The 14,089-nt window shown below is 44.6% G+C and overlaps 1 protein-coding gene across 1 annotated transcript in view; it reads right to left on the bottom strand.

Annotated features, from left to right (window-relative positions):
• Positions 1-14,089, bottom strand: part of capn1 (calpain 1) — a 126,870-nt gene that overhangs the window by 82,142 nt on the left and 30,639 nt on the right. The window lies entirely within an intron of this gene.

Below are 14,089 nucleotides of genomic sequence, written 5' to 3'. Positions count from 1 at the left end.
TCTCACTCTGTGGACATTGGACATGCAAAGCTACCCGACGCTTAATGCATATTGTCAGTCAAAACAGTCAGTTACCATTTGTAATAATTACATCATCTCCACTCTTGTCTGCAGCAGGTCTCTCTGCTCATGGAACAGCATATTTCCGCATCAATAGTCTATGAACGCTACGCAAAGTGGGCGACATGTTGTTGGCACAATTTGGAAATGCACAAACACTTTTAGATAACGCTAGCTGTATTACGCCACACGCACACGTGTGGCCGGGCACAGCAAGTCCGACTTCAGAGCGGGCGGAAGCGCACGGAGGAAGGTACATTTACATTGGAACAGCTCTAAATGCCTAGTCTATATGCGAAGTCAGTCCCTGTTTGAAGATTTTTTTTAAGATTTCCAGTTCCAGTGTTCTATTCTCTATTTTGCATGTATAACCAGTTATTATATAATTAATTAGAATGTTAGAATTCATTTTAGAATGATGATCAGTGTGACTGTACTCCTGAAAAAGTATAGTAATATGGTTTATTTGTATTGGCAAAGATACAGACACATTAGCTGGTTGAACAACATCTATATGTGTGCTAATAATGCAGATATTGAGTGTATTTCTGTGAAAATGCGAGTGGCGCACGCCTCTGAATCCAACCCAAACGAAAACGATCGCTTCCAGCCCACGTTAACATGGGAGCGAAAGTGAAGCGCTGGTCGGTTGGTCGGCCGCCTGCCTGCCTGCCTGCCTGCCTGCCTGCCTGCCTTCGCTCGCGACTGGTGTGTCTGCGCTGTGAGACTCACAATGCGAGGCTCCTCGAATACGTTTGAAAACATTTGGAGTCCATTTAATGGACTACATTAGAGTTAGAATCAATTCGATACCCATTCTCCAAATGTTCGATACTCTTCACAGAAAACAGTCAAATGGCCTGCAGTGATATCTCTCCTTGTGCCGTTCGAAACATAAACAATGATTTAATTCGCAATATGCCGAGTCTGACTTTACATGCAGTGCCAAATATAGCCTTTGTTAGTGCAGCGTGGTTGTGCCTCTGAATAATGTCTGCTATGATCAAGATGCAACACGGGCTGCGCGACGAAAGCAGAGGTCCTTTCAACAAGCGGTGTGTGAACCTTTCCGCTCGCAACTATGGTGGAAGAAACACCTCGAGTTCATGTTGTTACAAGTGTTAAGGAGGAGAGGAACAGGCTTCTCTATTTTACCTCATTTATACGTGTTAAGGAGGAGAGGAACAGGCTTCTCTATTTTACCTCATTTATACGTGTTAGGGAGGAGAGGAACAGGCTTCTCTATTTTACCTCATTTATACGTGTTAGGGAGGAGAGGAACAGGCTTCTCTAGTTTACCTCATTTATACGTGTTAGGGAGGAGAGGAACAGGCTTCTCTATTTTACCTCATTTATACGTGTTAGGGAGGAGAGGAACAGGCTTCTCTATTTTACCTCATTTATACGTGTTAGGGAGGAGAGGAACAGGCTTCTCTATTTTACCTCATTTATACGTGTTAGGGAGGAGAGGAACAGGCTTCTCTAGTTTACCTCATTTATACGTGTTAGGGAGGAGAGGAACAGGCTTCTCTATTTTACCTCATTTATACGTGTTAGGGAGGAGAGGAACAGGCTTCTCTATTTTACCTCATTTATACGTGTTAGGGAGGAGAGGAACAGGCTTCTCTATTTTACCTCATTTATACGTGTTAGGGAGGAGAGGAACAGGCTTCTCTATTTGACCTCATTTATACGTGTTAGGGAGGAGAGGAACAGGCTTCTCTATTTGACCTCATTTATACGTGTTAGGGAGGAGAGGAACAGGCTTCTCTATTTTACCTCATTTATACGTGTTAGGGAGGAGAGGAACAGGCTTCTCTATTTTACCTTCCTTTGATTCACCTTTGTACAAGCTGGTTTCCTTGAGAGAAATATGGGGTCAAGCATTTATTGATAACCGAGTGTGTATGCTGTGGGCTGGAATATCTATATCTGGTTTACTACCATAGTGTATTTACACCTGTATCACTGTACATAATAATACTGTACATACATCAGATTAGCATATTTACTCAGTAGTACTCGTATATATTCCAGTTGTACATTCTATATTGTTAACTCTTTCAGTGCCAGCAGGGGGCGCATGATTTAGTGCTTGAATGCCCACCATCCACCTCAATGTTAGCTTTAATATCGCCTAATCTATGTTTTAAATTATGGCTATGTGTCTAATCTGCCCGTCGCTTATCAATGACTCATTTTCCAGTCAACATTGTCGAAGCGGATTGTTTTTTTATCGGTTCATTTCCGTTTTATAGCATCTTGAAAAGCCCTCGTTTAAGGAAAATAAAAATATTCCATAATAAACAGAATATTCTAGAATACACAAAAACGCTAATTTTTCAGCCTATTTATGAATCTTTTCAAATAAACGCTAGATTATCTATAGTATATGTGTACGTATGCACGCTATATAGGCGATCTGATATCTGATCTGATATATTTCCTGATCGCTCGCACAGCCAAACAGCCACATCACACATAGGGGAAAAGCTTATAATCTCCGTGAAAACAGGTCTGATTATCCTAAGACTGGTAAAATAGATTCCTTACCCGAGATCAGATGTTATCCAAAAAGATTATTCCAATTCCTGATCGCCATTCCAAAAATCGATCGCTTTTATTGATCCAACGCTACATACTGTAAACACATATTACACGCTGTTCTGATGGTCCACAATGACTGGGATCATCTCCGGTTACATGCGTGAAAAAAAAACTAACCTTACTGTCATGCACTTGTCCTAATAAACTAACCTACACTGTAGCACTCAACACTTTGATGAACATTGTTACTCAGCTGATAGAGTTGTGCCCTTCCTGATGGCTTGTCGTACAGAACTTGTAAGTCGCTTTGGATAAAAGCGTCAGCTAAATGACTAAATGTAAATGTAAAATGTAAATGTAAATGTGAGAAGTAAAATGTGGATTCCGGATTTTTCTTTTCTCATCCATTTTCATTGAGTCCATTCCAAAAGGGTGCATTACCATCTGGGAGACGATAGGGGGCGCTTTTTTCACATCTGAGCTCCTGATGGGGCTGGTTTCCCAACGGTAGACTCGGTTGATGAAATATGAATTCAGATCGCTAATAAAAAATTATTCACGCTAATTGTCGTGGTGGGCATTCAGGGGGCGGGCTGATAACATGTGTTATGTAGTTTTGGGCATTCAAAGTGTTAATGCACTTTACTGTTACCTTTGCACTCTGATTAGATGCCAACTCATCTTCGTTGTACTGTACGATGACAATACATTTTAATCTAATCTAATTAATGACCTCCATAAGTTCCCAGATGGAGGAAAAGTGCCAAGAGGAACGACATTTTTTGGAGGGCCCAGAGATAGAGCTTTGGAGAGCCCAGAGATAGAGCTTTGGAGAGCCCATAGATAGAGCTTTGGAGAGCCCAGAGATAGAGCTTTGGAGTGGGGCAGAGATAGAGCTTTGGAGGGGCCAGAGATAGAGCTTTGGAGAGCTCAGAGATAGAGCTTTGGAGAGCCCAGAGATAGAGCTTTGGAGAGCCCAGAGATAGAGCTTTGGAGTGGGGCAGAGATAGAGCTTTGGAGGGGCCAGAGATAGAGCTTTGGAGAGCTCAGAGATAGAGCTTTGGAGAGCCCAGAGATAGAGCTTTGGAGAGCCCAGAGATAGAGCTTTGGAGTGGGGCAGAGATAGAGCTTTGGAGAGCGCAGATACAGATCTTTGGAGGGCCCAGATACAGAGCTTTGGAGGGCCCAGATACAGAGCTTTGGAAGGCCCAGAGATAGAGCTTTGGAAGGCCCAGAGATAGAGCTTTGGAGGGCCCAGAGAGAGCGTTGGAGTGGGGCAGAGATTGAGCTTTGGAGGGCCCAGAGATAGAGCTTTGGATGGCCCAGAGAGAGCTTTGGAGTGGGGCAGAGATAGAGATTTGGAGGGCCCAGAGATGGAGCTTTGGAGGGCCCAGATACAGTGCTTTGGAGCGGGCAGAGATAGAGCTTTGGAGGGCCCAGAGAGAGCTTTGGAGTGGGGCAGAGATAGAGCTTTGGAGGGCCCAGAGATGGAGCTTTGGAGAGCCCAGATACAGAGCTTTGGAGTGGGGCAGAGATAGAGCTTTGGAGGGCCCAGAGAGAGCTTTGGAGTGGGGCAGAGATAGAGCTTTGGAGGGCCCAGAGATAGAGCTTTGGAGGGCCCAGAGAGAGCTTTGGAGTGGGGCAGAGATAGAGCTTTGGAGGGCCCAGAGATGGAGCTTTGGAGGGCCCAGATACAGAGCTTTGGAGCGGGGCAGAGATAGAGCTTTGGAGGGCCCAGAGATGGAGCTCTGATTAGCTGACCCCTAATGTTTGTCTGTTCATTGCAAACCGGCCCTGTTGTAATGATTTATCACCTTCTCCTTGCGGCTAAAGTGTGATTGCTAAAGTGGAGACCCGTAGTCTGGCTCTTTGTCGTAACATGAGATTGTTGTTGCTTTTCTTCTTATTTATTCCATGTTATGTTCCAGAGAGAGAGAGAGAGAGAGAGAGAGAGAGAGAGAGAGAGAGAACACGAGGCCAACCAAAGTCCAAATATTCCCTTTCCACTTGGAGGACCGAATATTGAAGTACTTTATCATGTCAGAGACAGTGTAACTGAGGGGTTACAAAACCCTGACTGTATTAAAGATTGTTTAGATTAAACCACTACTAAATATTATTATTACTTGCCAGACAGTACAGTTAAATATGGCAGACACTCAATATACGGCACGGGGACAAAGAGATAACGTTTACAGTATTTTATTAGCAATATGAATGAATGAATGAATGAAAACTTTATTTAACAGATTGCAGAATGGGTACAATACAGTACGGCTCAATACATACAATTGTTAAGGGGATGCAGACCTGAGAAAGACGTTTGTCTTGTTTCCATCAGGGTCCCCCATTTTCAATTCATATAGAGTTGTACATATCAAATGTACAACTGAGAATTAGTACGTTGCTCTTTTATGGCGAATGATAGTAGAATGTCAGAGTATCAAAGTCAGTGGGAATGAATAATTCCTAGGTTAATAATACTCGACCGGAACGCTGCATGGAGTGAGATGGCGATACAGGGCAAACGAGGGGTATAGCTGGAGACTGGTGATTTCCCCCACGGAGTGGTAAGCTCCAGAGGAATTGAAGAATAGTCGGATACTCCTGCTGGTCACTGAAGAAAAGGGGTCTCATACGGATCCAGTCCTTGTAATCCAAGTGCTCGATAGCAGGGTAATAGCTCTTAATCCAATGCCCGACGGCAGTGATGATAGCTAGCTAGCTTCGTCCTCGAAGCTAGCCCGATGCAGATCTTCAGGTGTAGTTAAATCCAAACGCCAATGGTATTAACGATGCTCTTCTCCACGTTACTACGTTTACACAATTCACTATAATACACCAACAATGGTTCTACAATATCAAGGTCGTATCTAAGGAGCTACTAGCTATCCGTAACGATACACCGCCGGTAGGTTCCACTGCTCACATGTCCAATCGTTCTGCTGTTAGGTTCACCTCGTGTTCTGATACTAATTACCGGGTACGTTAAGTCCACACACACTTGCTAAGGTTCACACTAGTTACTGGGTTCACTTCGCACTTCACGTGTTTAGGTTTCGCACTGCTGCTGCTTGCGCCTTTCACAATATATACTCAGAGTGATTTCTAGAGCGCAACCGAATCTCTTGTCCGGAATCAATGCGCTGGCCAAGGGCATGTCTCAACTTGTCCGGACTCGTCTTTGAACTTGTCTGGGGGGCACGACTGTTGGCGCCGTCAATGCCAAGGGCGGTGTCCAATGAGGAAAGCGAATAATGCTATGATTCAAACGGAGGCTTAAATGTATATAGCTTATATATATAAATAATATACAAGTTATATAAAATAATAAACGTAGATTCTCAGTGTTAATCTGGCCCTTCAGAACAGACAGAGTCTTGCTGTTTCAGCAAAGCAAACACATAGAGGGTCAACTAGTGAGCTCCAACATCTGAGAAACATGTCTTGAACGTTAGAACAGTGAACTGGTACAGTTATTTACTGTACACTTAATATACTAAATGAACTGGTAGTTATTTACTGTATAGTATACTAAATGAACTGGTATAGTTACTGTATAATTAATATACTAAATTAATTGGTAGTTATTTACTGTACCGGTATACATAATATACTAAATTAACTGTCAGTTATTTACTGACACTGTATACTTAATATACTAAATTAACTGGTATAGTTATTTACTGTATACCGTAGAGAGAGAGAGAGAGAGAGTGAGAGTGAGAGAGGAGATTTAAGCAAAGTCTGGTCATCTCACACTGCTGAGGAACTTCACTCCCCTATTCCCAGTTATGACCGGTGACACGCTGCATGTAGCACCTGCGGTTGTATTAATTCATATTTCCTATGCTTTCAACATAAACTCTTTGTAAAGCGCTATCCGAATGTAACCATTTAAAGTGCAGATTCCTTGAAGTACATTCACATGTACAATATCTTTTGTACCAACTCCAAGTAGGCACTTTATTTCAAACAAGGGGTTTCATCGTGGGGGTATGGTTTAATGGGCGCAGGAGAATCGTGATTTTGAAACCCGGTACCGTATTCCGGTCTCGTGACAACGGTACCTTGGGTGCCGACAGCAGAGAGTCGTCTGCATGAACGATGCACAGCTAATAGGACGGGGGACTTGCTGTTGAGAGATGTTCTTCTGCACGGCGTCTACCTTCGCCTGCTCTCACCGTTCAGGGAGCATCTCACTCTGCCTCTGTGTTGTGCGTGAGACTGGGAGCTATAAAAAGACCTATTTCACTCCTCCCCTTCACACTTCTCTCTCACACACATAAAACTCTCTTTCTCTCTGCCTCTCTCTCTGTGCCTCCCTCTCTCCCCCTGCCTTTCTCTCTCTCTATCCCTCTCGCTCTCTCTTTTTCTCTCTCTCTCTCTGCCTTTTGCTCTCTTTCTCTCTGCTCTCTCTCTCTCTGCTCTCTCTCTCTCTGCCTTTTGCTCTCTTTCTCTCTGCTCTCTCTCTCTCTGCCTTTTGCTCTCTTTCTCTCTGCTCTCTCTCTCTCACACACACACAGGGGCAGGTTGTGTGTGAAGAAACTCTAATGATCAGGGCATGTATCTGTGCCCTTACATCAGGGCATGTATCTGTGCCCTTACATCAGGGCATGTATCTGTGCCCTTACATCAGGGCATGTATCTGTGCCCTTACATCAGGGCATGTATCTGTGCCCTTACATCAGGGCATGTATCTGTGCCCTTACATCAGGGCATGTATCTGTGCCCTTACATCAGGGCATGTATCTGTGCCCTTACATCAGTGCATGTATCTGTGCCCTTACATCAGGGCATGTATCTGTGCCCTTACATCAGGGCATGTATCTGTGCCCTTACATCAGGGCATGTATCTGTGCCCTTACATCAGGGCATGTATCTGTGCCCTTACATCAGGGCATGTATCTGTGCCCTTACATCGACGGGTGGCGGTGGCACTCTGTGTTTGGCGGTTTTGTAACAAGAACCGCTGTGAGACACTATCTCTGTCTTTTCTGTGTGTCTCTCTCTATGTGTCTCTCTCTCTGTGTTTCTCTCTCTCTCTGTGTGTCTCTCTCTCTCTCTATGTGTCTCTCTCTCTGTGTGTTTCTCTCTCTCTCTGTGTGTCTCTCTCTCTCTCTCTATGTGTCTCTCTCTCTGTGTGTTTCTCTCTCTCTCTGTCTCTCTCTCTGTGTCGCTCTCTCTTTCCCCAGAGTGGTTGAGAGTCTTCTGAGGACAGACGGCCTCCATATCATACTTTGGTGTCATATTCAGCTACAGAGTGAGTGTGAAGCTTCAATGCTGCATATTCATAATGTAGTGGGAGACAGGGAGAGGAGAGAGAGAGAAAGAGAGGAGAGAGACAGGGAGAGGAGAGAGACAGGGAGAGGAGAGAGAGGAGAGAGAGAGAGGGAGAGGAGAGAGAGAGGAGAGAGACAGGGAGAGGAGAGAGAGAGGGAGAGGAGAGAGAGAGGGGGAGAGGAGAGAGAGAGAGGGAGAGGAGAGAGAGCAGACATAGTGTAAGAGAGACAGCAGAAGGATAGCAGACACAGAGAGAGAGACAGCAGAAGGAGAGAGCAGAGAGAGAGAGAGACAGCAGGAGGAGAGAACAGACAGAGAGAGAGAAAGCAGAAGGAGAGAGCAGACAGAGAGAGAGCAGAAGGAGAGAGCAGAGAGAGAGAAAGCAGGAGGAGAGAGCAGACAGAGAGAGAGAAAGCAGGAGGAGAGAACAGACAGAGAGAGAGAAAGCAGAAGGAGAGAGCAGAGAGAGAGAGAGAAAGCAGGAGGAGAGAACAGACAGAGAGAGAGAAAGCAGAAGGAGAGAGCAGAGAGAGAGAGAGCAGAAGGAGAGATCAGAGAGAGAGAGAGAAAGCAGGAGGAGAGAGCAGACAGAGAGAGAGCAGAAGGAGAGAGCAGACAGAGAGAGAGACAGCAGGAGGAGAGAGACAGATATACAGCAGGAGGAGAGAGACAGAGAGAGAGCAGAAGGAGAGAGACAGAGAGAGAGATACAGCAGGAGGAGAGAGAGACTGGCTGTGAATGAATTGAAGGAGAAGGGAAGAAGGGCTTTTTATGCCATCAAAAGGAAAATTCCAATTGACATCCCAATTAGGACCTGGCTCAAAATTCTAAATTCCGTAATTAATCCAATAATATTATATGGCAGTGAAGTGTGGGGTCCATTAACTAACCAAGATTTCCCAAAATGGGAAAAACACCCATTAGAAGTACTGCATGCAGAATTGTGCAAAAACCTACTTAAGGTCCACAGACACACTGCCAATAATGCATGCAGGGCAGAACTCGGCCAATACCCCCTAATCATTCAAATTCAAAAGCGAGCCATAAAATTTTACACACACCTCCAATCAAGTGACCCCCACTCCTACCACTACAAAGCCCTTCAGAGCCAAGAGATGAACCCAGATAAGAGTCCCCTCTGCCAGCTAGTCAGAAATCTCTGCCCACAAATGCCTCAGGACAGATACCAAAAAATCTGGCCCAACCAAATAACCTCAAAACAAAAAGAAAACTATATAGAATATTGGAACAAATCAACCAAATCTCAAAGTAAATTAGAATTCTATTTGACCCTAAACAGAGAGTACACGGTGGCAGAATACCTGACCACTGTGAATGATATAAAATTAAGAAAGACATTGACACGGTACAGACTGAGTGGACATAGTCTAGCCATAGAAACAGGCCGTCACAGGCAGAACTGGCTGCCCAGAGAGGCCAGGCTGTGTTCACTTTGTCATCAGGGGGATGTTGAGACAGAACCTCACTTCCTACTATACTGTGAGAAATACAAGGATCTAAGAGAAGTTTTCTTTTATAAAATAAATAAAATTGATCCACAGTTTATCCATCTCCCTGATAATCAAAAGCTGTTATATATATGTGGGGAGAAAAGTCAGTGTACAGTATTAGCTGCAAAATATGTAGATGGTTGTCATACAATAAGAGAACAAGCCCTGTAAATACATGTATCTGGGTGGCTACATCTGTAAAATGACTACCCGATTGAATGATTATTTTGTAATTTAATATGTTTCTGTTGATTGTTTTACTTATTGCTAATATTATGGTATGTTTTATTGCTTAATAATATATATGTTATTGTTTGTATGTTGGACTTGCTTTGGCAATAAGTATGTTGATATTTCATGCCAATAAAGCCTATTTGAATTGAATTGAATTGACAGAAGGAGAGAGCAGACAGAGAGAGAGACAGCAGGAGGAGAGAGAGACAGAAGGAGAGAGCAGACAGAGAGAGAGATACAGCAGGAGAGAGCAGACAAGAGAGAGAGAGAGAGCAGGAGAGAGCAGACAGAGAGAGCAGACAGAGAGAGAGATACAGCAGGAGAGAGCAGACAGAGAGAGAGAGAGAGAGAGAGACAGAGAGAGAGAGCAGAAGGAGAGAGCAGAGAGAGAGAGAGAGCAGAAGGAGAGAGACAGAGAGAGAGATACAGCAGGAGAGAGCAGACAGAGAGAGAGAGAGAGAGAGAGCAGAAGGAGAGAGCAGAATGAGATAGAGATACAGCAGGAGGAGAGAGCAGACAGAGAGAGAGAGCAGAAGGAGAGAGCAGGAGGAGAGAACAGACAGAGAGAGAGCAGAAGGAGAGAACAGACAGAGAGAGACAGCAGGAGGAGAGAGCAGACAGAGAGAGAGAGAGAGAGAGAGAGAGAGAGAGAGAGACGGAGGAGAGAACAGACAAGAGAGAGAGAGAGAGAGAGAGAGAGAGAGAGAGAGAGAGAGAGAGAGAGAGAGAGAGAGAGAGAGCAGAAGGAGAGAGACAGAGAGAGAGAGAGAGAGAGAGAGAGAGAGAGAGAGCAGAAGGAGAGAGACAGAGAGAGAGAGAGAGAGAGAGAGAGAGAGACAGCAGGAGAGAGCAGACAGAGAGAGAGAGAGAGAGAGAGAGAGAGAGAGAGAGAGAGAGAGAGAGAGAGAGAGAGAGAGAGAGCAGAAGGAGAGAGACAGAGAGAGAGAGAGACAGCAGGAGAGAACAGACAGACAGAGAGATAGAGCAGAAGGAGAGAACAGACAGAGAGAGAGATACAGCAGGAGGAGAGAGCAGAGAGAGAGAGAGCAGAAGGAGAGAGAGAGAGAGCAGGAGGAGAGAACAGAGAGAGAGAGAGAGCAGAAGGAGAGAGCAGAAGGAGAGAGAGATACAGCAGGAGGAGAGAGCAGAGAGAGAGAGAGCAGAAGGAGAGAGCAGAAGGAGAGAGAGAGACAGCAGGAGGAGAGAACAGACAGATAGAGAGAGCAGACAGAGAGAACAGACAGAGAGAGAGCAGAATGAGAGAACAGACAGAGAGAGATACAGCAGGAGGAGAGAGCAGACAGAGAGAGAGCAGGAGGAGAGAACAGACAGAGAGAGAGAGAGCAGAATGAGAGAACAGACAGAGAGAGAGACAGCAGGAGGAGAGAACAGACAGAGAGAGAGACAGCAGGAAGAGAGAGCAGACAGAGAGAGAGACAGCAGGAGAGAGCAGACAGAGAGAGAGAGAGAGAGAGAGCAGGAGAGAGCAGACAGAGAGAGAGAGAGCAGGAGAGAGACAGCAGGAGAGAGCAGACAGACAGAGAGAGAGACAGCAGAAGGAGAGAGCAGACAGAGAGAGAGAGCAGGAGAGAGCAGACAGAGAGAGAGAGAGAGCAGGAGAGAGACAGCAGGAGAGAGCAGACAGACAGAGAGAGAGACAGCAGAAGGAGAGAGCAGACAGAGAGAGAGACAGCAAGAGAGAGCAGACAGAGAGAGAGAGAGACAGCAGGAGAGAGCAGACAGACAGAGAGAGAGAGCAGAAGGAGAGAGCAGAGAGAGAGAGACAGCAGCAGGAGAGAGCAGACAGAGAGAGAGATACAACAGAAGGAGAGAACAAACAGAGAGAGAGACAGCAGGAGGAGAGAGCAGACCGAGAGAGACAACAGGAGAGAACAGACAGAGAGAGAGAGACAGCAGCAGGAGAGAGTAGAAGGAGAGAGAGATACAGCAGGAGAGAGCAGACAGAGAGAGATACAGCAGGAGAGAGCAGACAGAGAGAGATACAGCAGGAGAGAGCAGACAGAGAGAGATACAGCAGGAGAAAGCAGACAGACAGAGAGAGCAGGAGGAGAGAGCAGACAGAGAGAGAGCAGGAGAGAGCAGACAGAGAGAGAGAGCAGGAGAGAGCAGACAGACAGAGAGAGAGAGCAGGAGGAGAGAGCAGACAGAGAGAGAGAGCAGGAGAGAGCAGAGAGAGAGAGACAGCAGGAGGAGAGAGCAGAGAGAGAGATACAGCAGGAGAGAGCAGACAGACAGAGAGAGAGAGAGAGCAGGAGGAGAGAGCAGAGAGAGAGAGAGAGCAGGAGAGAGCAGACAGACAGAGAGAGACAGCAGGAGAGAGCAGACAGAGAGAGAGACAAGAGAAGGAGAGAGAGAGAGAGAGACAGCAGGAGAGAGCAGACAGAGAGAGAGACAAGAGAAGGAGAGAGAGAGAGAGAGAGAGAGAGAGAGAGAGAGAGAGAGAGAGAGAGAGAGAGAGAGAGAGAGAGAGAGAGAGAGAGAGAGAGAGCAGACACAGAGAGAGTTCAGTTCAGTTACGGTTCAGTTCAGGAAAAGAACAAACTGCTGAGCGAAAGCCAGTATGGCTTTAGGCAAAACAGATCAACAGCGACTGCCTTAATGAATATTATTGAGGAAATAACAACAGCAACAGATAAAAGGAAATTAACAATAGGGGTGTTGATTTTAAAAAGGCATTCGATACCTTAGATCATAATATTCTAATTTCTAAATAACGTTCATATGGTGTGAGAGGAATGGTTCTAGAATGGTTGAGTAGTTATCTCCACAATAGGCAACAATATGTGCAGTTGGCAGATGTAAAATCTGAGCTCATGAAAATTGAATGTGGGGTACCGCAAGGTTCGGTTTTGGGGCCCAAACTCTTTCTTTTATATATTAATGATATTTGTGATGTTTCAAAACTATTACAGTTTGTCTTGTTTGCTGATGATAACAAATTTTCTTGCTCTGGAAATAATTTAAAGGAACTAGCTGAACATATTGTGTATGAAATGACAAAGCTAAAGAAATGGTTTTTTTTTTATCTATTTTTTTCTCCCATTTTTCAATTTTTTCTCCCATCCCAATTTCGTATCGTCCAATTCTACCCTCCCCTGTCTCGAACGTTGTTAGACTATGCCTCCCACTGGTCGGCTGCAATGTGGACGAAGCCTTACATCACGTGTCCCCTCCGGTACTCGAGGAGGCAGCCGTCGCATCTTTTCACCTGCACAGCGCGATCTCTCAGCGGTGGGGGTCTGCGTGGGAGGGACACGCCGCCCCCGTCGCCTCCTGATTCTGCTGCGCAGGCGCACCAACCGACCTGTAGGAGTCGCTGTCCACATCGTCCGATCCCCACCCATCAGCTTTCCCACCCCTAACACTACCAATTGTGTTAGTATGAACGACCAGCCAAGCTGATAGCAATGCGGAGAGCTGGGCTCGAACCCAGCATCTGCTGCATTGGTGGCGAGCGCCTTGCCCACTACACCACCTAGCCGCCCGCTAAAGAAATGGTTTGATGTAAATAAGCCATCACTGAATCTGAAAAAAACTAAATTTATGATTTTTGGCAATCGAAAACTAGATGAAAATATAGTACTGACCATAGATGGAGTTGATATAGAGAGAGTTAATGAATTTCGTTTTCTTGGTGTGATTATGGATGATAAATTAACATGGAAATCGCATATAGCACACGTTAAAAAAAAGATGTCCAAGAGTATTTTTGTTATGAATAAAGTAAAGGATGTGTTAGAGTATGAGGCAATGAGAACACTCTACTGTTCACTCATCTCACCTTATATCAGTTATTGTGTTGAAGTATGGGGGAATACTTATGGGACCAATATAAAACCATTATATATATTACAGAAGAGGGCTGTAAGAATCACACATAAATATTATTATATTATAATACAAAAATATATATATTTTTTTTTATACCCGATCCAGCTATTTTAGTCATATCGGGCCGATATCAATATCGGACGGTGCATCCCTACCGCGACTGTTTAGATATATACGGCTTTAGTCGTGGCCTTTACCCCGCCATCAACCCGCTCGTTGGAGTGGGCCTTGAAGAGACCCTCTTTCAACAGGGCTACATCCTGTAGATCTGACATGGCTCATATCTATCTCCCATAGGGCTGTCACATTATTTTCGAATTTACATAAAAACACGAGATTCGAACTTGAAGGGAGAAATTCTAAATAGAATATTTTTATTCTTGAATTTTCTTGAATTTTTTATTTTTAATAATATTATTATTAAAAAATATATATTATTATGACGTCAGGTCATATAGGCGAGACTGTGCTGAAAAGAATGATACCAAACATACCATGGTAAAAATAGCTTAGACTTTTTAGGTTTAGTTATTTTTCTTTTTACACTGAAATTCGAACTAGTCTACAATTCTGCAACGAATTTCTAATTCGATTTTTTTGTT

This window comes from Notolepis coatsorum (genome assembly GCF_963971535.1).
Source record: "Notolepis coatsorum genome assembly, chromosome: 4".
NCBI lineage: Eukaryota > Metazoa > Chordata > Actinopteri > Aulopiformes > Paralepididae > Notolepis > Notolepis coatsorum.
This window is presented reverse-complemented; position numbering and strand designations above follow the sequence as displayed.